This window comes from Aulonocara stuartgranti (assembly GCF_965226115.1).
Source record: "Aulonocara stuartgranti genome assembly, chromosome: 18".
In the NCBI taxonomy this organism is placed as follows: Eukaryota; Metazoa; Chordata; class Actinopteri; order Cichliformes; family Cichlidae; genus Aulonocara; species Aulonocara stuartgranti.
The window spans coordinates 6,760,029-6,781,427 of NC_138954.1; the positions used below are offsets into that span (position 1 = coordinate 6,760,029).

General features: G+C 37.6%; 1 protein-coding gene across 1 annotated transcript in view; it reads left to right on the forward strand.

Moving 5' to 3' along the window:
* Nucleotides 1-464: 464 nt before the first annotated feature.
* The window catches only part of LOC309693110 (uncharacterized protein), a 72,004-nt gene continuing 51,069 nt past the window's right edge, over nucleotides 465-21,399 (forward strand). Inside the window, exons 1-2 of the mRNA XM_082512092.1 lie at nucleotides 465-516; nucleotides 610-699. The gene's annotated coding sequence lies outside the window, so the exon portion shown is untranslated. The remainder of the gene's footprint in view (nucleotides 517-609; nucleotides 700-21,399) is intronic.

Consider the following 21,399-nt stretch of genomic DNA (forward strand, 5'->3'; position numbering starts at 1 on the left):
GCATGTTAACATTTGTTTGATATAATTTCTTTATAATTACAAACCTTCAATTACTTAATTTTCCAAACGCTACCAAACACGATTATATGGTTGAAGCAAATACTATGTTTTTGGACTTTTTTGGCCTAGTTTACTTATCATTGTAGTGATTTGTGTTTCTTGGTCTTTGTTTGGTATTGTTTAGTTTCCTTGTACTTTCTAGTTTAATCATTTAATTCTAATTTCTAGTTACCTGTTCGTTTTGTTCCCCTTTGTGTCCTGGTTGTCTTGGTCTCATCTGTGTTCTCCTCAGCCCATCTTGTCTCATTGCTCTCTCACTGTCCCTCACTTTATGTCTCTGTGTTGTATTTCCTGTTTTATTTTGGTAGTCCTGGTCTTGCGTGCATTGTGTTTACTTTTGCGTCACCCCATCTCGTTATGTTTGATTTGTTTCTCCTGTGTTCCCACCTGCTGCCCTTCCCCTCGTAATCCTGTTTAAATCTTCAACCTGCTGTCTCCCTGGGTAAAGTACTAGAGGTAATTTCCTAGTTGTTTATTTCTAGTTTCTGAGTTTTTGTTGGTTAGTGCTTTTGTGTTTGAGGATTTTGTTTTTTCTTCTTTTTGCTACAGCAATAAAGCTGCCTCTTGGAGTTTATTCCCCTGTCTCTGAGTCCTGTGTTTGGGTCCTGCCTTGCCTGCCACACAGCACCATCATAACAGGTATGGTATTTAACTGCTATAGACCAAAATGTTGAATCACTCTCCATGCCGCAGTTTTTTTAAATACATGAATCAGCTAGCTGAAATGTCTTAATATGCTTGGATTGCAAGTCATTCTTGGACTCCAAGAATGATAAAGCCTTGAGAAGAGTATGCAGATTCAAAGAAAAGTGATATTTAAGAGATGATCATACATCACTGACTGACTCAGGCTCACAAACATGCCAACAGATCTCCTAGGTTACACACTGCCTGTAGATGAACAGAGTAGAATAAATTTGCACTTGAAGGAGGCTACCTCTGCTGTGGCGTTTATAGGCTAGCAAAATTTCATCTCACTTTTTAGTCTAAAAGTATGGGAACAAGCTAACTGTGCACATCTTACATCTGTATCATGCAGTTTTGACTCAGATGGCAGAAAAATTACCCTGCTTCCATGCATTTATATATATATATATATATATTTTCTTTCATGTGAAAGATGTGCCTCTAATTCTTGTGTGACTTGGCAATTGGTAGCTACTCTCAAACTGGAGCGCCATCATTTCAAGGGGCGCTTTGAGGGTGCTTATCTCTAGTATTACAATTTGCTGAATATCCCCCATTGATAATAATGTAATCTGAGATCATTAAATGTGACTTTTTTTTTTTAAGGACAGTAATGTGTGGACTTTAAAGTGACTTGAGGAAGAGCATCAAATGCAAGCTATGTAACGAAGTGAGATTAAAATCTCCTGGGCAAAGACCGTACTCACACATACTCGGGTGCAAAATCATTCCTTATTTTTTAAAAATGCAGCAGGTTAAGCTAACATTTAATAAGCTGAAACAATGCAATGAATTAAGTGTAAATTGATTCTTCAGGTCCAACAGCAAATGCTTATAGGAGCAGGTCAGGAATCAGAGGGGACCACATGCAGGATTACAAGCTAGATCAAATAACAAAAAGCAAGGCTTAGTTTCAGCTAATGCAAAATCCAAAAACGTACACTAACAAAATGAACACGAAGCAGTCATCCAAATAACAAGCATGAGTTACCTAAATTTTACACAGGTGTACAGACAGGGCATACTGATAGAGAGGTTTAAACAACAGATGAGAACAAAGGTAGAGCAGACAATCACAAAGGAAAGAAGACAAACCAGGAAGTAAAAATCAAAGATGCACAACCAGGGATGAGAATTGATAAGAATTTATGATCAGTTCAATTCAGTTTATTTATATAGGGCCAAATCACAACAGTTGCCTCAAGATGCTTTATGTTGTAAGGTAAAGACCCAACAAAAACCCCCAACAGTCACATGACCCCCTATGAGCACGCGCTTTGGTGACAGTGGGAAGGAAAAACTCTCTTTTAATAGAAAACGAAAAAAAAAAAAACCTCCAGCAGAGGGGAGGGGCGTCCATCTACCTAGTCAAGTCCTAGACATGCTATGGAAGAGAGCCAGAGATGAAGAATAACTAATAATTAAATGCAGAGAGGTGTATAAACACATACTGAATGAAAAAGGTGGCTGAAGAAGAAACAATGCATCATGGGAGTCCCCAGCCTACACCTTTTGCTGTATAACTAAGGGAGGATTTAGGGTCACATGATCCAACCCTGGCCAAATGCTTTATCAAAAAGCAAAGTTTTAAGTCAAATTTTAATAGTAGAGATGGTGTCTGTCTCGTGAATCCAAACTGGAAGCTGGTTCCTCAGAAGAAGGGCCTGAAAGCTGAACGCTCTGCCTCCCATTCTACGCATATTATCGATATTACTTATCGATTCAGCTCCTTATTGCTTCACATTGGGTTCTCATTCACTCTCGTTTGAGAGTCATCACCATATTTAAGCAGCATACGAAAAACATTAATTCGTGTAAATTAATTGCATTCTGTGTGGTCAAATGTTTGTGCGTTTTAGAGTTATTTCCCCTTTTTGTTGTGTTCAGTGTTGGGATCATTACTCAAAATTAATGTATTATACACAACCTTTTTTAAAGTAATTCATTACATTACTTAATTAGTCCCTGGAGTAAGTAATTAGTTATACAAATCTTTGCATTACTTTCAGGTTTCTCCGTAAAATGACGTGAAATGCACTTTCTCATAATTACCATTAACTATATAACAGATAGGTTACAGTCCCACGCACCAATACAAATCTGTATTTTAATGAGAACATGCATGTGATCTTCTTTTAGTATTTAAGTATAAACACAAAGCCCACAGCACAAAGCAGAGATGAAAACCAGCACAAAGTGACTTCTACTGTAGAAAAATGGTCAGATAGAAACAGAGGCAGTAGCCTCACTGCTCATCACTGTCTTTGTTACCTGTTCCAGGTCTGGCTGCTGGGCTGGGGTTAGCGTTCACTTAGCTTTAACCTTACTCTGGCTTGCTGGCTAGCTTAGCATTAGCATGCTGTCAGTCCCAGTGCTTGAAAAGAGCCAAAGTTGTGTTAGCCGCATAGTGCTTTTTTTTTCCTCCCCTGTATCTCTCCTGTTTCCACTTTACCATTACTCTCTTGTCTGTTCATGCAATTAAATATAATAAAATGTCCATATCCATGCTGTAGACTGTAGGCTGCGCCACCAATTACTTTCTCCAGCACACATACCTAAAACAGCTGATTGAAGCGCATTTGGAACCAATAAGCAGAATTGATATGCAAGCAGACTAACATTGCCAAGGAATTGAACTCTATTCACATCCCTAACACAACAAAAACAATTATCACAGTGCATCAAATTGTGAAGACTAAACATGATACCAGAAAAGACACATACATACATACAGAGGGAGAAATAATAGTGTTAGAAACACAAGAAAGACACTACCCGATCAAAACAGGAATCAAAATTCAATGAAAATTAGACCATAACATCTATATGTGTGACACAAAACTTGGTTTTATCTCAGCCTGTTTCTGCCCTGCAAAGATAAATCACTCTTTTAATTAATGGCAGTTTAGAAATGTTGTTTAAAAACAGGCCAGCCATGTATTACAGCAGGACAGAGGTTGAATAACATGATAAGAGACGGCCTAATAATCATGTCAGAAGTCTTGACATTCACCTATTTATAGTTCAAAAATTAAAGTCACCAGTTGGAGAGGAAAAAAAGTAACGATAGTGGTAAAACTAAGGTGCAAAAACAAAAAATGGCTGCTGTGTCATTAATTAACTCGGACTATATCCTCTTACCTTGCAGTCCTCATAAAGTGCACATTGTGACCTACAAGCAAATCAGCACTCGTATGCTGGATCAAGTTTTAGTTTAGTCATGAAAATTCTCTGATCAAATTTGCAATTAATCAAATGACCACAAGGCATTGAAAGCAAACTCTGGCCTTATAAAGACAAGGTCACTGTGTGTCCCTGGGAATTTGCATTTCCGTGTACAAAGGCCAGTCATCAATGTGCAGCTATGACGGCAGTGTTTGCATTGTACTGTAGTCTTCATATACAGGCTTCCAACAGTATAAGATTTATTGTCAAGAAGCAACAAAGAAATAATAAACAAACGCAAATTTCCCTGCTTTTTGTGCAAAGTTTAAATTAAGTCAAAATGCTAGTCTTGAGCTATGCAGGAAATTTTCTCACACGTAGACAAAGTCATTATCCATGTAAGTAACTTAACTATTGCCTCACCTGCAAAAATTGAAGTATCTAATTAGCTATTCTTGGTGCAAATCATGATTATCACATTTGTTCCTGAAGTGTTTTCCTACCGTTAGAAAGCAAAGTGAAGTAGCAACTGCCGAGCAAAGAGTAAATGGAGATAGATTGTTACACAGTGTGATAACAGCATCATTATCCTCTGCAACAAATATAGAAAACATCATCTGAGCACAGGCTTGTTTGAATTATTTCCAAGTTGCAAAGTGCTTTGAGGACTGAGATGTGATACCTCGGCATCATTCCTGCTGTTCAGTTTGCAGAAATGCATAGAGGCCCTACTGCATGTACAAATGCAGATTGTTTTTCTTTTTTAGAATATGATGCTGCTTGAAGTAAAATGTCTCACAGGAAATGTTTTAGTGAGTATGTATTAATATCTGCATAGAAATGATCGGTGCACATGAGTGTGCGAATACTTGTCTTTGTTTTAGCTCGTGTTTTTGCTTTTTGACTGACCTAATCGCTTACTGTATCAAAAAATGTTGATTATTTGTCACAACCTACCTGCATCATGGACTAAAATACTTTTGGTTGAAAACCAGGTAAATAGTTATTATATGCGCTCCTCAGAGATGAAATGATGGCTTTTTGGGAAAGTTACTTTTTATGCTCCCGACAAGCTGTCAGCATGTAGCTGCTAACCCTCAGATAGAAAGGAAAATCTGCCAACAAACCTCACCTGCTTTCTCCCACCTTGAATAGCTATTTTGATAAGAAAAACGTCCTCCATAAATCATCTCTTTAGAAACTTATCATCGATCTAACAGGAAGGCTCTCTGATGATCTTCATTTGTTAGTGATCAATGCCAACAGTAACCTTTGACCTCCGGTGCTTCATCAAAACTCCAGCGAACTGCCTTCCACAGATCGAAGCAAGTGTATTGATCTTCACAACGCATCCTCCACAGCCTTGTTCCTGTCATATTGATTTTACCCGTTTACAAGTTTTCATCTGTAAAAGAACTTTTACATTAGCATTCATGATCTTCGGATGTTGGTGTTGTCACAGTTCCTCCTCTCCCACACCATCAGATGTCACATTATAATGAAGCCACAGATTATTTATAGGGCACCTTTGGTTTGTCTGCTGTTGTTTGGCAGCTATGAAAATGTTCTCTCCCTAATTAGGCTCAGCAGCAAAAGACATTTTCCCCCATATCTTGCCAATTATCTCACATTCAGAGTCAAATGTGTGTTTGCTTAAGCAAGTATTTGCACAAAGTTCTATCATTACGCTGCTTTGCTGATATGAGTTCCATATCAGTCATTATAAGTAAAAGCACTGATTGAATGGAAATTGCATTTCAGTCATTACTTGACTATATTAAGACCTTTTGGCTCTGTTAACTAATCAGTGAATTGCTCATTTGAATTGCAGATGACGCGGTCTCTCAGTGCACTTTTACAGTGAGTGAGCAGACCTGAGACTGAATGAGGTCTCATTATATTTGACTTTATACTGACACACACACATACACAAATACTAAATCCTGATATTCCCAGTTTCTTTCATTAGCTTAATTTGCTGTATGATATTATTGTTTGCTTGTTTTGTTTCATTTGAAATTCATTTGAAAGGCATGAGAGCCGTCACTTGTTTAAGCTCTCGCCTTTCTTTTCGTTAGGCAAAAAGGTGTCGCCGTGTTACAAGACACTGATGATGTACAGCTGACAGTTTTGACACCAAACCAGGAATGCTTGTCATTAACCTGCATCTTCACGGAAGACTGCAGATGCTGCAATATGTTGCACACAGCTGTGATTGGATTGTGTATTATTTGCAAGGATGCATGACTTATGAAAGTTTGACTTTGGGTTGCTACAGTAACGACATGCACTCACAATGAGCTGCGATTCCTTTTTTTTCCCTCCAGTTATAAACATGGACAGAAGTTGGCATTAACCCTCTTAATCACTAAGTCATGTGCAATTGCACGTTGTCAATAATTTGTTGATTGTCATATCAACCATAATTCTACTATGTAAAACTTTTGTAGTATCAAAAGACAATTTTAAGTTGCGTCCTTGTAAATTTGCTTATTGAAGAGACTGTAAATGTATCTTTTTTTTTTCCCCTTGCCAGTTAGATCCGTTACAAACACTTGTGCCCAGCTATGTCAGACATCATAACAATCAAGTAAAGTCAGATGAACTGGATATAATGCTGCAACAATCAACATTAATATTTTCTAATGTTGCCTGCACCCGCTAGCCCTGTAGTCGTATTTCTCTGGATTTGCATCATGTTTCATAAAATATGCACCTCTTTCTGGCCAAGCTTTACTGTACCACAAAACAGCGAGATGAACAAACACATACACATAAACCTCCTGCCCTAGCACATGCATGTACACAGTCAACATGACAGGATTGCTGGTGTTTGTCTTGTTAGGGTGGAGAAATGAGCAGCGATAAGGAGCTGTGATCCCCCTGTTTGTTTATGTCTCTATCGCAGCAACCTGACAGCAGTCATACTCTTCAAACAAAGACAGATGGCTTCTAGGAAAGTCGGGAAAACTCTGTCTCCCCCACTCTTTCCTGTATCCCTCGATCTATCTATAGTACTATCTCTCCTCCCATATTTCAGTGCTTTCTGTTTGAATACTTCTGCAAGAAGAGACACTTAACTATAATCTGTCATTTCCTGGAAATCTACCAGTTCCACGTATTGCAATGGAAAACTGAGCTGTTTTTAGGATAAGAATGAAATGAAAACATTTTTAGAAATACTAAAATAAATCGGGGTTTACCGGGAACTCTTAAAGGGTACAGGCCTACCATGAAGTCATCTTTAGCATGAATTCAAAACTTGTTTAAATTTATATTCATTTTTTAATTTACTGGTCCTCCAACCACCATTATAATTATAATGGCTACCCACCAAGTAATGAAACAAAGCTGCTAATCACAATAAGCTGTTTACATCTTGTTATTCTGTTTACAGTTTCTTGATAACTTCATGTAATACAGGAGGAAAATGTAGATTCTGCTAAATTAAGCTATTACAGCATCCTTTATATGAAATCGTCAGCTTTCAGTTCCTTTATAGACAGTTATCGACTGGCACAACATCAAACCTTTATTCAGTGCAGCACAGTACCCTCACTCAAATGGAGTTGCTGATTATGAAGTCAGCTTCGTAACAATGCTTTAAAAACATTATTTGTTACTCAGCTGTGTTCATTTTTACTACTCCAGATTGACTTTACTGGCTCCGAGGCCATTTTTCTTTCTGTTTTATGAACTATTCTATTCATCAGATTGCCTCTTTTCTTTTCACTGTAAAAGACTGAAAACTTCTGCCTCGCTGCGGCTGTGAAAAACTTGCATGACATTTTATGGTTAACGGTCTGTGGGAATTTGTCTTTTTTCCCCCCCCTTGGATTAGAGAAATCTTTGTGATGAATTAATTTTTACAGCTGTGCCGACGTCGAGACTTTCCATAACCGTTTGAATATTCCATTGAAACATCCACCTACTTTATTTCTATGTGGCAGACTGAAAACTTTACCCTGTCTGCTTCCCTTCCTCTTACATTTACTGATGTCTGCAAAAGTCAGCAGAAATATGAGTTCTCAGTCTAAAAACTTATTCTTGATCCTTAATAAGTGGAGTATTGCCTCTTCTTTCTGACTCCACAGTTTTTCCTTAAACCGTTCAATCTTGCCTGACAGTTGAGAGAAAGAGTCACTTCCTCCACACTGTGAATGATCACGGTCTGAAAACCTGTCATCAGTTTGGCTCCTTCCATAGGTTCACTTACACACTTTACTGTTTGGAGTCAACAGGGACGCTGAATTCCGACGAGACCAGGTAAGGTGGTTTGGGTGAGTATAGACAAGACGCTGGCTCCCTTGTCTCTCTGAAAGGCAGTGGAGCGGCCACGTCTATCTCACACACTAGCAATCTTTCACCCAGCTATCTCATACCTTTCATTTTAGGGTTTATGAACTTTCATGCATGCAAGAGCAACCACAGACACGTGGGAAATAGGAAAGTGAAAGCACCCACTGCCATTTGTGTGCCAGCTCCTTTCAATTTAGATGATTTCATGCTTTTACAGGTACAAAGTACCTGGGAGTATTTACTTAGATTCTATATATTTACATTTACTGTAATTTAGTACATTTTAGAGCTTCTATTGCTTCATTTATCTATATGTTCTTTGAGTTACTCCACCAGTACATTCCAAGAAAAATCATTATATGGTGCTTAGTTGTTTCTCACAATATAAAATGTATGTATTTATATATATTACAATAAACATCTCATCATCTATGTCACTTTTTTTCCAAAAGCGCTTTTTCATCTGAATGACACAGTGGATCATTAATAATCTTAGCCATTAGAAATACCAAATTATTATGACGTGAACTGCTTAGTAGGAGGCAGACTCAACTAACACAAGAGACCAGGTAGAAATCTTCAATCTGAGGTTACACCCAGAGATGAGGTGGTGTGTATATATAGATCAACAAAAGTGATGAGGGCTGGTGAAAAGTAAAGATGAATACCTGATTATAGCGCTTGTGCAACAATCAGCTAATTTTGGTTTTTAATATGAAGAGAGGAAGAAGACAGCTGAGCAGTCGGAACCTTATGTGGAGTAGAGATATGAACATTAGTTTTATTTGTGAGGTAAAATGCAAACTGTGTCCAGAACAGAAACCTTTCACTGGATGCATGGATGAACGGATGGATGGATTTCTTGTTTTGTAATTTGTTTTCCAAGGTTTTTGTTTCCTTGCTTGACAGAGCAGAGTGTGGGTGATGAGATGCAGTAGGGCTTTAGGTTGGACTTGAACCCAAGCCAGAGCATCTGCAAGCCAGCTAATTGAGCGAGCCTTCCTTGGTTGCTCCCTTTAAAGTTTGTCTCTACATATACTTGAAGGATATTTCTGATTTATCACAGGTTTATTTTTGTGGAACTGGTTTTTAGTTGTATTGTTAAATGCTAAAAGCAGTGAACTCTGCAATGTTACAACATCCAAACCAGCAGGATGATTCCAAGAGTTATGCCAGGAACAGCAGCAATTCTTAGTGGGGACACAGAGGTCATTGTTGTCATGTTATAAATAATAAAATAAATAAATCATATGAATTTAAGTGACCAGAAACTTAATACCAAATGATAATAAAGTGATATAGTATAACATATTTATAAAAGTAACACATTAATAAGATTAAATTTAAAAAAAAAACTTTTGTTTTTTCATTTTAAGAATTCTTGTTATCTGTTCCACTCACCACTGCCTTGCTCTTTTCACATCTTTCCCTTTTTTCCGCTTTCTTTTTCTTTTTTTTATCCCAGAAGGAGAACTGCTCTTGTCACTTGTAAACATTTGCACATTAACAGTGCTGTGGTCTAAAGTTTGTCAGCCCCTGGGAGCCCCCCCGCTGGCCTGGGGGCCCAAGCCGTTGCCTGCCTTGCCTGGTGGCAAGCAGTGCCTCTGCCGGGAATGATAATATATTTTAATCACATTATCCGAACCATTTCCTTCAGAAGTAAAGCTGACAGGGAGAGAGAGACAGCACCTAAAATGTTGGACCAAATTTCCTTTTTTATATGCCCCGTATATGATATCACAACTACAGTATGTATGTCCACTGCATTCAAAGCTGACTTAAGGCGTCATCCTGTAAGCTTTATGGATATATTGAGAGCTGGGTATGACTCTGGTCAGATGCAGCACTTGGAACTATTATGAAAGAAATTCTCTAAATTATTGTGAAAGAAATCTTACTGACAGAACACCACGAGGTAAAAAAAAAAAAAAAAGATCACCTTTTAACTCAATACTTGTACCTACTTTTTCAGAGAAAAGATCTCTTTCCATGAACAGCCTCCAGATATAAAGAGACAAATACATGCACAGTGGTTTACACAACACAATGCACAAGAAATATGGAAGTTTAATTGGAATTCATTTTTCCTGTTTTGGGTTTCCAAACATGCTTAATGATAATGATAATGATTGTTATTTTGTTCATTATTTATAGTTTTAAATAAACAAAGAGAGGAACGAAATTGCCCATAAAAATAAACGACAGCAATGAAGCAGATTTAATTAAGAGATCCACTGGAATTTGTAATGGAATGAACATGGTAAATAGTGAATGTCAGTAATGATGGAAAGGGATAAACTAATGAAAGCATGTGCATAACTCGTAATAAGCTACAGTTATAGTTTGAAAGCATGGTTTTTAGCTGTCACAGAATGCTTTCTCATTATTGCTTCTTTTACTCAAGTTCAAGATTTAGTTCTTCACCAATCTATGAGAAAAGGCGTCGCATGGCCAGATCTGATGGCATCCTTTCAAAACCAATTAGATAAACTCAAAACACAAGCTGTTTAAGATCAAGGCTGCTTTTCTCTGCTTCTGCAAAGATGTAATTTACAAGATTCTCACCTGACAGTGATTTTATGTGTCAGATGAGAGTGCAGATGCACATGTATGAAAACACTCAGATGTGCTGAAATACCGCTGCATATGCGCATACACCCACAGATGAATGCACACACTGCATTTCAAAATCCAATTAAGCTGGGGCTGTGGGATCTCAGGCTTACATGCCAAATGGCTTTGAGTGTCTGCACATCATCCACCGTGTGAGACAGCTGACAAGATTATGGCCATGAGCGGTGCATTTGTCGTTCGGCCTGATGATAGCATATTATTAGCATGGTAAAAGAGTGCAAATGTGTCCTCCACTATGTGATGGCTGGTGTCACCCATGAAATGAACAATGTAGAAAAGCTTTTTGCGTGTGGTTGATGTGTCAGTGATTTATGTGTTTGCACATTTGTGCATAAATAAGTACACCTCCATTTGTGTGTGTGTGTGTGTGTGTGTGTGTGTGTGTGTGTGTGTCTGTGCTTGGATTTTATCTGTCTGCTTGCCCCTATGTGACTATGAATGTACATTATAAAAATAAAATTAGATAAAAACTGGCCCTCCTTTTGTGCAGAAAGATTTTAAATGAAGAAAAGGATGAAGAAAAAAATATCATGTGGTTGTTTCAAGGCGTGTTTTGAGCTAATTCATCCAAAACCAAAGAGAAAAAAACTAAAAGCAGCCTCAGTTTTCTATTTTACTTACCACCCTAAACAGCTGTCAGGCTTGCCATGCTGCAGCCTCCTCACTTAACGCTGGCTTGATTTGTCTTTCAGAGCAATATATGAATGTCTGCTAAATTGCAGCTGGGCTTCTGTTTTCCCTGCTGCCAAGTTGTTATGAGAAATGTTTTTTGGCTTGGATTTTTTTTTCTTCAGCTAGGTATTGCAGTTCCCTGTAGATACCACAATAGCTATCTTGGAGTCTAGCATCCCATTTCTAAAATATACTCCTTAAAAAAAGCGTGAAAACACATCAGATCTCATTACTTTCATATATTGTTTTAGTAAGTATCCAAAACATACAAGTTTCATTATATAATTTTTCAAGGGATCTTATATCTGTTTTCACTCTTATATGCTTTTCATACAAGTTTCACACAAGACAGATACAAACTTTATAATTTTTATATATTTCTTTTCCATATGGGATGGACTAGGCAATGGGTTAGGAACAAAAGGATGTCACATTGTTTGAGGGAAATTAAAATTATTAACGTTCAGTGGAGTGAATTAAAAAACACCCCAAAACTCTAGTTAGGCTAGTGTCATTGCAAAGTGTCATTATAAATGTAATTGCAGCTATCAAAAGGGTGCTTAGTAGTTTTTATGTTTGGGCATGTTCCCAATGAGATGGTGAATGATGCTTTGATGATCTCCAAATTCTGGACTAAGGCATCGAGAAGCTTCTGGACAATCTGAGGTGCAAACTGGTGGTGTCAGATGGTCCGAAACATGATGTCTTGTAAGTGTTCTGAGGGATTTAGGTCAGGTGAGCATGGGGGCCTCCAGGAACTGACTGCATACTCCTGCCACATGAGGTTGCATCTCATTGCTGTGCACCAGGAGGAACCCAAGACTGACAGTGGGTCCAGAGATTTCATCATACCTAATGGCAGTAAGGAGTGCCATGATGTAGCCTGTAGAGATCTGTGCATCCCTCCAGACTGTTACTGACCCACCAAACCACAATGCTGAACAATGTTACAGACACCATAACCTTCTCTACAGCTTCTCCAGACCCTTTCATGTCTGTTGCATGTGCTCAGGCTGAACCTGCTCTCATCTGTAAACAGCACAGGGTGGCAATGGTGGCCTGGACAATTCTAGTATTCGGTGGCAGATGACAGTCGGGCTCTATGGTGCTGGGCAGTGAGCACAGGGCCCACTAAAGCATGTCAGGCCCTCAGGTGACCCTCATGAAGTCTTCAAGTTTGAGTTATCCTGCTCTCTGATTAAAATGTGTTGCTTTAAATTTTTTGTGCAATGTATATATGGATTAAACAAAGTGTGTAATATCAGCAGAAGACACAGAAGGAGAAGTTATATTCAACTTCTATACTTAACACTTTATGTATGAACATTATACTGCTGATTCATCAGAATCTGAAAACCAAATTAAAGACAGAGAATATGATGCAGCCACTTAAATGTGTGGAAAGCGAACTGCTGATATTACTACAAAATATTACCAGCTTGCTGATATTAAGTTTTAACTTGACTTCTTTTAACTAATGTTTCTTTACTGGACCCTGAGACAGAAGGTCTCCATTCTCCCATAAACTTGCTGTGACTAATAGTTTATCTGAGTGCAAATGCAATAAACCTCACCTCCCACCTTTTTCTGTAACAGTTGGAATCAGGTCTAGGTTGTCGCTCGAAGTTAAATGCTTCAGACGGAGACTTATTGTAGCATTAATACGCACTGTATTTATCTGTGTCAAGACAAAAGGCAAAAATATTAAAAATTTAACAATGAAAGCATAAAAGTAGTCAACTAGGGATTGTTCCGCAACAGGAGAATGCCTTTAAAACCCGTGTGTGTGTGTGTGTGTGAGGGCTGAACGATTATGGAAAATAATCTAATTGCGATTTTTTTTTGCCCCAAGATTGCGATGCGATTATTTTTTAAGGTCTTTGTCTTCTGTATTATTAAACAAAGACAAGCAATACATCATATAGTATGGCCAATACTATATTACATTAATTTTAAACTGTTCTTTCCTGGAAGACAGACCTCTGTTATGATGACATGAGGTGATGCATGAATTGATGACTGACATTTTTATTTAACTTCTTCAATCACAACAGTATATTTGAACATACACAATAGTTTATTTTTAGCTTACAAACATCTGAGCATAAAGTGCTGACAAGGAACCCTGGTGTAAACATTAAAATGAAAGTCAGTACAATGTGCAGATTGCAGAAATATACATAAAAAAAAATCAGTGGCTTTACCACACTCAGTTTTTCGACATCTGTGAACTACTAGACAGTCATTCAATTAAAAAATAATATTAAATAAATAAAACTAATAAATAAAAAATACACACATCTTACTGATCTCTGCAGTCAGTAACATTACACATAAAGTGCAAACATAATAGCAATTGTATAAACACACACACAAACACGCCTTTAAAATTTAAAGGCGTGAAATTGGACGGTCTAGTTCTGATTAGCGTCACCGCTGTCTCGGTGGAGTTTAATAAACTCGGCCGTCTGCTTCTTGCTATCTAAAATATAACCAGACACTGGTGTAAATTCTCGACTGTCTCATACTTCTGTTTAATAAGTTTTCTGTTTGACGTTTAGTCAGCTGTGTGAAAACCAAGGAGGAACCCACCCGGGGGATTAATAAAGTTTTATTTTATCTAATCTAATAACTTTAATCTCAGCCAAACCGATTTACTCACGAACAAACAAAACACTGAAAAAAGCCCAACAATAACATTTTTAGGTTGTCTAAGTGACTTATATATTACGTTTAACCCGAGCAGCGAAACTCCGCGGTGATCTGAAAATGATGTGCCGGGAGTTGTGCCGTTCTCGGCCGCATCAGTAACCCTCGAGCTCCCGGCTAGCTGTCGAGCTGGTGGGTAGCAGACGCCTCTGAAAACGTCGAAGCACTTTTGCAAATATGGGATATCTTGATAAACCGAGCAGATATTTGATGTTTACACAACTACTTTCTCGCCTGAAAATATGTTAAAAGTTTATTTTGTGACCCAGAAAGATTAGTATGAGTAATTTTAAAACTTAGTAGCGGCCGCCATTGCTGGAAACTGGAGTTTGGCTGGGCCGCGCTATGAATTCTGGGATATGGTAGTAATTTGGACAGCCTTCGGCGCGTCGCTGTGACGTAATCGGTCTACAAATGCGGCCTCAGGAGGATGCAGCCCATGAATTTGGACATGTCCAGAGTATAATCGCAGCCTTTGCGGTTAGAAAATTGCACTTGATCATGTCGCGATATGATCAAGTGCAAATGCAAGTGCAAATGCGATATATCGTTCAGCCCTAGTGTGTGTGTGTGCTTACTATGTAGCTTTCTACTTTTCCCTCGTGGAGTCACTTTGTAGTTTTTCTTTTCTTTTTTTTTTATCCACCATAGTGTGCTCCTCTTGCCAATTAGCTGACACTTGTTTTATTATTCCTTTTCAAAACCTCAATCCTAAAAAGTGAAAGAGAGAAAGGAGATAAAAAAAAAAACAAACCTCAGCTTGTCGTTACACCAGAGCATCGCCTCTGCACCTTGTACCCCCAGTTGCAAAACCTCAGGAGGTTCGCTCAGAATAGCTCAATGATCAAAAGGCATGAAAATGACATGTTGTTTACACTGTTTTGGTATGGAATTTTGGAGCGCGCGGGGGGGGGTTTCCAAATATTTGGATTGTCTGGAGTGGGAAACATATCAAAAAGTGTCATGGTTTCATGCACAATCAAGTTTTTCTCTCTATGTGTTTGTCACTCAGGCTTGTGTTTTATATGCTGAATGGCCTAGGGTTAATAATTTGCCAGGCCAAACAACTGTATCACAATTTTTGACCCTGTAGGAATAGTAAGGTACTGTTCTTATGGAAAAACGGTTATAAATTCACAAGGCCACATTTTCCAATTGCATTCTCTCTAGCAGGTTTCTACTAAATTAAGGTAATGCAGTTTCACATTCTCATGCTTGTAACTTGTGCTTGGGCTAAGTGGTAACAATATCCATAGCTCAGTTTTTGATAGCAAAAAGTCAAGATTCTGTATTATCTTTCAAAGTAAACTAATGATGAAAAATACCTGTGAAATCTGAAATGTTTCTATAGCATATGTTTAAAGAAATAAAAATGTAGAAATGTAAACTGGTGGCAGCAATTGTAGATGAGGTTGAATTTGGCACCGTGAAAATCAACATTTTCATTTAATAGAACCTAACCAAAACAGAAGTAGACACAAAAGTGGTCTCAGATGAGACTCATACTTCAATTTTTAATTGTTCCCAATCTAAGTGTTCCTAATTAGAAATGTTCATTTGATTTGGTAATTTTCGAGGATAAGGACAAATGGCCATTATGTTTAATTGAAAGACTTGGTGTTGTTTTAATGTTAGTGTAACTGGGTCATAAAATATATATTGTTGTAATTACACATATTTGCCTGTCTTTGCTAGATGCTGTAAATGTGTAGTACATGTGTGCCACATGTGTTATAGGCACAGTCTATGCTAGCATGAATAGATAATTCTAGCTAGCTTGGAAATTGGTGGGTTGAGCTAACCCCCTTCCCTACTGTTTGTATTTGGTTGTAGGAGCAGGAGCAGGCAATTTAATTACTTGGAGGTCTTTCTTTCTTTTAACTTTCATTGTCAGGTATGTCAGATTTTTTTTTATTTTTTTATTTTATGTCGAATATGTTCCATGTAAGTTTGTACTTTATGTTTAATGTAAAAATAAATGCGCCAGTTTCTACAATTCCTCTGTGGGAGAGGAGCCGGAGCGGGCAAGTTAATTACTTGGAGGTCTTTCTTTCTTTTACCATTCATTGTCAGACACAACGCAGGAACACACCGGTTACATTAGCGCATGAACGTGAATAGTTTACTGCTAAACAACATCCACAAAAAGTTCCCACAGCGGTGGAAATGTGACACTCAGTGAGACCTAGCATTTTGAAATATGACACTGGAATCTGAAACCTTTCCGATGTAGGACAGAAAACCTTCCAGTGCAGCACATCAAGACTAACTTTAGCAACTAAGGCTGCTTGCAAAACACTTACTTTAGCTTCCTGACTGTTTACACTCAAAAGTAGTCACTGAAACCTGCTGCTTTAATTCTAAGAACAAGTGGCCACTTAATATTGTTGAAATACCAACGCTGGATTAATGGCACTAAGCCTGCAATAAGAGGTAAACAATAAATAGCTTTCAGCAGTTCAGCAAAATTAATCCTCTTTAAGAATTGTCCAAAACGAATATGGTCCATATTCACCGTGGTTTACGGCCCATTTCTTATTCAGAACGTGGCTTGAAACATAACTGTAGCAAAGCCTATATCTGCATCAGTGTTAATCTGCTAAACTAAACTCCATCATATCGTTTAAAATATAGCCTATCCATTTTCCATCCATTGTTGGATTGTGTACTGTTTATATTTTTATACTCTTCAAAATGTTGCAAAACATATCTAAGATCAAATTAGTTGATGACCAACGTTAATCTCTAATCACTAAAAAATGACCTCATGAAAGCAAATTCTTACTAAACTCCACCCTTCCTTGTCTCTCAGTGTTGGTATCTGTTGTACAGTCAACGTGGGGGACGCAGCAATGACCTAAAGAGTTGTGGGGTAAACATAAGTTAAGCCGGGCCAATGTTTACATGTAGCTCTGTGGTTTGTTGCAATGTGAGTCCCCTGGGAGTCCTGAGAACAGCCAAGCCAAAGTATAAACAAGAAGTGAGGGGATCTTGGTAAAATAAGCTGATAAACTCAGGTCACATCCTTCCCCCTTTTGTTATCTGGAGTAAGGAAGATGCCTCTTTTTGAAGTGTAGTATCTGAGCATATAAACTATATAAGCACTTGAATTTAATGCTTAACTCAAAAAAGGTAAAAGTGCAAAAATTATAGGTAGCCCATTATAGGCGTAGCATGTAAAAGATAGATGAATAAAAGGATAATAATTTATTCAAAAAAAACTATTAGGGAATATCAAAGAGATGAATAGGGATTTGAGCCTGCAGGACCCACTAATGGAAAATAATGACATTGCAATATGATCCCATCATAACTCAAAATAGAGGTCTCATGTGCTCCAGTGTTTGCAAATCATGAAAACATGAACTTCAGATTTGATTTTAGAAACTTTTTCCATTATCTTCTTTTCATGTAGAAACTTAGCAGCTTCTTAAAAGAACTCCATTTAAGTTTTCTGTAATGTTGTCATTTAAATCAATGTGTTGAATCTCTCTGGTGTTAGACAATCAAGCTTTCAGTATGTTAGGCACTATCTGCTGAGTCATGAGTGTGAATATATCAATACACATGTAGGTTATCTATTAGACTTGCTATGAGTTTGGTAATGTATTTTGTTGAACTGTGCCATATTACACTGTAATTAACCTGTGAAAAGCTTAAAAGCTGCTGGTATGACATATGATACACACGGAAAGTGGGATGCTATTTATACACAAAGCTATCTAATCAAGCTCCGATTTTATTTGAGATTCAGAAAAAAAATTGTTGGTGTATGTACAAATTACTGCAACAATTCAGACCATACTTTGTCTTAGTAAGGTGAAAACATGTTGTTATGACCCGCTGTATCTGCCAACAACGTGTTCAGTACCTCAACAGTATACAGTGACTCATCACTTTTATTTTCTAACACAACAAGGGTTGTTATAAATTAATGTGCAAATGTTCTTTGTCAAAACTGAACACAAAAAGAATGTGGAAAACTAAATATTTACAAAATTATTATCTTACTGTTATCCTTTTCAAAGGTACACAATGTATCGTCTAAAATTTAATAATATAGTTAGCATTACTAGCTTTTGTATGAAACAAATTCATGAAATAAACTCAAACACAGATTACAGCTTAGTCTAAGCCTCCATGTCATCACTAAGTAGTTTGTGGACTGTTATTTTAGTCTCGAGTTTAGCGTTAGGGTCATCACCATCATAGTATTATGTAACTGGAAGTATTCGTATTTGAAGGCACGCTAAGATAGCAGCTAAAGCTAGCAAACTTGTTTAGCTAGGTGCAGTGCACAGAATCAGATACCTGGTAATTAATGCTAAGTAACATTCAAATAAAATACTATAATAAGAGACTAGATTAATGAGGTAATACCTATCCTACAAGGTAGGGACCTAATTGCCACACCTTTAATAATGTAGAACTTTAAGCCTTAAAACATGTGTGAGTTATCAAAGGCTACAGGAAGATTAGCTTGAGACATTGAAAATACTTCTTTCTACCCGCCTGTAAACAAGTTCATTTCTGATGTAATGGTGAGCATTTTATCATTGCCATCTATGGGAAATTACTCACTTTTGGCACCAACCTCGAGTGGCTATAAAAGAAGCTGCAAACGTTGTTTCCTTTTTCAGTTTATCATCATCCTAATATTTTTTTAACGAAGATAAGCTGATGTAAATTGTGGATGCAGCATTATTGCTACATTCACTTGACTGTTTTGTTAAGCCAATTCCAGCAGTCACTGTGACTAAATAAGCCTCTAAATTTTCACCAAAGAAATCTAACTGTGAGAAAAATTATTAAGTAAGCAAGTGAGTGAATCATGCAGTAACAAGTTCCATCCTTTCAGTGGAGAGAACAGATGGTTGTGGTAATGTTGAATTACTGCAGAGCAGAGGGACATAGACACTGACCTCAATAGATACTAACACCTGTAACCATGGTAACTGTTCACAAAGCTGGTGACATCAGAAGCAGTTTTTAAACAAGGAATTAAAATGTCACTCAAACTCGAATTGATTTGAAAAACAAAAATAATAAAATAAACCTTTTCAACAGAAAACTGTAATTTAGCCTAAATGGCCACCAGGTGCTAAAATGAATGCAGCTGTTAACTATCTGTTAGGTTCATTTAACATCATCCATGTGCAGAGTAAATCACATACATGTACCTGTTAATCAGCTCCTTTTCATTCAACTCTCTTTACCTGAGGTCACTAGAGACACCATGGAAAGAATGTACAGCATGGAATATGGTAAACTAGGAAGCGAGTGCAGTAAAGTACTGGTATTCTGGAGAGCTGGCCATTGTTAACTCTGATAATAAAAATCTCATAACACAACTGTGTCAAACCACCAAGGGCAGTGAAACTTACAAAGCAGTTGTTATCTGTGTTTTGACCAACCTTTTATGTGTGTTTTAGGTATCTGTTATGTATTGTGCATATGTAACTTTGGACAACCGAAGTAGCTTTTTCAGCTTTCCAACATTGGTGTTACTGATTATTTTACAATCATTTAAAAAAAGCAGAACAAAAATTTCATTTGTGACACATGCATTAACGTACTGTATCCATGCCAAGCTGGCTGCTGTGTTATAATAAGTATCAATGAACTACAGTATATCCTCTCCACTATAGTGTCTTATCATAGTTTATGCATCTTTATATCATGGTAAAGAAGTATAAAAAATGTAATCAGCACAGTCAAGTTCTTTGTCTCCATTATCGCCTATATCGGCACACTCTGTAATGCATCCCTGCTAAATTATTTTCAATATCTACAATAACTAGTTATCTGTTGATTTCTGTTTGCAGGACAAGTCATAATGATTTGAGTTGCTATTATTTTGCAATTATTAACTTTTTAAAAACGAGCCTAACTTTACAGACTGGAGGTTGGCTTGTAATTGGATTTTTAGAGTGATGTTCTTGTATGTGATTGTGTGCGTTGGCGAATTAGGAGTTGTGACAGTTCACATCTGTCTCTCTACCTCTATCTCTTTTTCACACACTCTCAAACACACACACACACACGTCCTCTGTTTCTATATGTGTCCATGAGCACAGGGTCTATACTGTGTGTGTTCGTGCAAGTTTAATATGTGTATATGTGTGTACACAGGCAAGAGATTTTTTATTTTTTTTTGTATATCCAGGGCACATTGTCTGGACAGGGAAAATGAGAATGGATGGGATTGTAATTACTGAATGGAGATATCCACACAGTGTGAAATTAGAAAAGGCTGGGCGAAAACCTCCCACGGGCACAGCCAGTAAAGAGAGAGAAGTTGTCATGGTGATAGGTGAATTCAAACAGGGCTTTGCAAACCTTCGGGGAAAGAGGTGCGAGTGCATACGAGCGAGTTGTTCCTTTGTATGTGTGTGTTGGGTTGCGGTGGTTATTTGGGGTGTGTTTATGGATTCCTTTTGTGAACAAGGAGAAAAAAAGTTGCTGCGACCTTGATGAAGACACGCACGCAAAATGTGATGTTTTCAATTTTTCTACATTCGGACTCACAGTAAGCTTTACCTGAACTGAGCGTGCAGTGTGTTACTTACACAGTTTAGGATTTGAACTGGGATGCAGGGCACATATTATGCTTACTTATCAAAAACTCACCTTTTAGAGGTTTAAAAGCTGAGCGACTGACTTTACCCTGAATTAGTAAAACTATGGATGCGCTTCCCTTTGTTGCCTTCCTTTTTTAATGTGCTGAAAAACTGAATTCTAGTGGTTGTTAAGCGGAATAAGCACGTAGATATGCTGTAAATGAATTCATTGTTTTGCTCAAAGACATTCACGGTTACTTTAAGGACACAACAGCACCCTGCTGCCAAACAGGGTGCAACAGCTCTGTCTTCAAGGACACAGTCTGTTGCCAAAACACTGTGTACACTCTTTAAAAAAAGAAAAACTGTATTTTCAGTACAGTGCCGTATCCTTAAAACTATGACATGTTTGCATCTTTTTTGCTGCAGTGAAAGCTGGCAAAGAATAGCTTCCACTTCTTGAGCTTCTCCCAGAATTCTTAAATTCCAGGCAGTAGTTTGGCTTTAGAGACAAAACAAAGCATTTAAACAACCATTAAATTCGTATTTTTGTTTATTTAAAAAGCAAGTTGAGTACTGCCTTCTACAAAAGTGGAACCTATAACCTTGTTGA